Below are 3,142 nucleotides of genomic sequence, written 5' to 3'. Positions count from 1 at the left end.
CTTGGTGGGGCAGTACCCCCGGAGGCCAGGAAGGTCTGGGAAAGGCTGGCCAGGGGCAGAGGACCTGCAGGGTCCTGCCCCTGGCCTGTGGGGCCTCTGAGCACAACCGGCCCTCTCCCACTGGAAAACCTCCCCGGCTGCCTCCAAAGGCCGGTTTGCCAACACTCCCGCCCGCTGTTCCCGCCAGGCACGCACAATGCTCCCAAGCCCGGGAGAAAAGCGCTTCGGGGTGTTGCTCTCTCCGGGCCCCTGCCCCTGAGCCTGGGCCCAAGGCAGGGTGTCCACACTCCCAGGCCAAGGCAGAACCACATGCACACGTCTGTTCCTGACCCCTGTACCGGCAGAGAGCTCGGGGGAGCCAGAGTCTGTCAGGCAGCTGCTGGGCTGGCCGCCTGTGTGGGAAGGGGCAGAGCCGACCTAGGGGCAAGTTGGGCCTCTTCCTCTCCCTGCTGCCCTGAGGCTGCTGGGCCAAAGAGGTCTTGGGCATCCAGCCCCTTGCTGGTCCCTTCCCTCTGACGAGGCCCTCTGAGCTCCAGCACTTGCAGTGTGGAGACAGCCCCTGCCAGCAACCTCCTCTCCAAGGAGGCCTCAACCGAGGCCTAGGCCCAGGGGAAAGGCACCAGCGGGGATGAGCCTGGGGAGGCGCCCGGGCATGTCTAGACCCAGTCCCCGCAGCCTGCCCCTTGGTGGGGCAGTACCCCCGGAGGCCAGGAAGGTCTCGGCAAGGCTGCCAGGGGCAGGGACACTGCTGGGTCTTACCCCTGGCCTGTGGGGCCTCTGAGCACAACCGGCACTCTCCCGCTGGAAGACCTCCCCGTCTGCCTCCAAAGGTCGGTTTGCAAGCACTCCCGCCCGCTCTTCCCGCCAGGCACGCACAATGCTCCCAAGCCCGGGAGAAAAGCGCTTCGGGGTGTTTTTCTCTCCGGGCCCTTGCCCCTGAGCCTGGGGGCCAGGCAGGGGGAACACACTCCCAGGCCAAGGCAGAACGACATGCACACGTCTGTTCCTGCCCCCTACACCGGCAGAGAGCTCGGGGGAGCCAGATACTGCGAGGCTGCTGCTGGGCTGGCTGCCTGTGTGGGACGGGGCAGAGCCGACCTAGGGGCAAGTTGGGCCTCTTGCTCTCCCTGCTGCCCTGAGGCTGCTGGGCCAAAGAGGTCTTGGGCATCCAGCCCTTTGCTGGTCCCTTCCCTCTGACGAGGCCCTCTGAGCTCCAGCACCTTGCAGTGTGGAGACAGCCCCTGCCAGCAACCTCCTCTCCAAAGAGGCCTCAACCGAGGCCTAGGCCCAGGGGAAAGGCACCAGCGGGGATGATCCTGGGGAGGCGCACGGACATGTCTGGACCCAGTCCCCGCAGCCTGCCCCTTGGTGGGGCAGTACCCCCGGAGGCCAGGAAGGTCTGGGCAAGGCTGGCCAGGGGCAGGGGCCCTGGTGGGTCCTGCCCCTGGCCTGTGGGGCCTCTGAGCACAACCGGCCCTCTCCCACTGGAAGACCTCCCCGGCTGCCTCCAAAGGCCGGTTTGCAAGCGCTCCCGGCCACTGTTCCCAGCAGGCGTGGACAATGCTCCCAAGCCCGGGAGAAAAGCGCTTCAGGGTCGGGCTCTCTCCGGGCCCTTGCCCCTGAGCCTGGGGGCAAGCCAGGGTGTCCACACTCCCAGGCCAAGGCAGAACCACATGCACACGTCTGATCTGCCCCATGCACCGGCAGAGAGCTCGGGGGAGCCAGAGTCTGTCAAGCAGCTGCTGGGCTGGCTGCCTGTATGGGAATTGGCAGAGCCGACCTAGGGGCAAGTTGGGCCTCTTGCTCTCCCTGCTGCCCTGAGGCTGCTGGGCCAAAGAGGTCTTGGGCATCCAGCCCCTTGCTGGTCCCTTCCCTCTGACGAGGCCCTCTGAGCTCCAGCACCTTGCAGTGTGGAGACAGCCCCTGCCAGCAACCTCCTCTCCAAGGAGGCCTCAACCGAGGCCTAGGCCCAGGGGAAAGGCACCAGCGGGGATGAGCCTGGGGAGGCGCCCGGGCATGTCTGGACCCAGTCCCCGCAGCCTGCCCCTTGGTGGGGCAGTACCCCCGGAGGCCAGGAAGGTCTGGGCAAGGCTGGCCAGGGGCAGGGGACCTGCTGGTTCCTGCCCCTGGCCTGTGGGGCCTCTGAGCACAACCGGCCCTCTCCCACTGGAAGACCTCCCCGGCTGCCTCCAAAGGCCGGTTTGCAAGCACTCCCGCCCACTGTTCCCACCAAGCGCACACAATGCTCCCAAGCCCGGGAGAAAAGCGCTTCGGGGTGGTGCTCTCTCCGGGCCCTTGCCCCTGAGCCTGGGGGCCAGGCAGGGTGTCCACACTCCCAGGCCAAGGCAGAACCACATGCACACGTCTGTTCCTGCCCCCTGCACCGGCAGAGAGCTCGGGGGAGCCAGAGTCTGTCAGGCAGGTGCTGGGCTGGCCACCTGTGTGGGAAGGGGCAGAGCCGACCTAGGGGCAATTTGGGCCTCTTGCTCTCCCTGCTGCCCTGAGGCTGCTGGGCCAAAGAGGTCTTGGGCATCCAGCCCCTTGCTTGTCCCTTCCCTCTGACGAGGCCCTCTGAGCTCCAGCACCTTGCAGTGTGGAGACAGCCCCTGCCAGCAACCTCCTCTCCAAGGAGGCCTCAACCGAGGCCTAGGACCAGGGGAAAGGCACCAGCGGGGATGAGCCTGGGGAGGCGCCCGAGCATGTCTGGACCCAGTCCCCGCAGCCTGCCCCTTGGTGGGGCAGTACCCCCGGAGGCCAGGAATGTCTGGGCAAGGCTGCCAGGGGCAGGGACACTGCTGGGTCCTGCCCCTGACCTGTGGGTCGTCTGAGCACAACCAGCACTCTCCCGCTGGAAGACCTCCCCGTCTGCCTCCAAAGGCCGGTTTGCAAGCACTCCCGCCCGCTGTTCCCGCCAGGCACGCACAATGCTCCCAAGCCCGGGAGAAAAGCGCTTCGGGGTGGTGCTCTCTCCGGGCCCTTGCCCCTGGGCCTGGGGGCCAGGCAGGGGGAACACACTCCCAGGCCAAGGCAGAACCACATGCACACGTCTGTTCCTGCCCCCTACACCGGCAGAGAGCTCGGGGGAGCCAGATACTGCGAGGCTGCTGCTGGGCTGGCTGCCTGTGTGGGACGGGGCAGAGCC

The sequence above is a fragment of the Dama dama genome, unplaced genomic scaffold (assembly GCF_033118175.1).
Source record: "Dama dama isolate Ldn47 unplaced genomic scaffold, ASM3311817v1 ptg000093l, whole genome shotgun sequence".
In the NCBI taxonomy this organism is placed as follows: domain Eukaryota; kingdom Metazoa; phylum Chordata; class Mammalia; order Artiodactyla; family Cervidae; genus Dama; species Dama dama.
The sequence above is the reverse complement of the archived record's forward strand: the minus strand, read 5'-3'. Positions refer to the sequence as shown.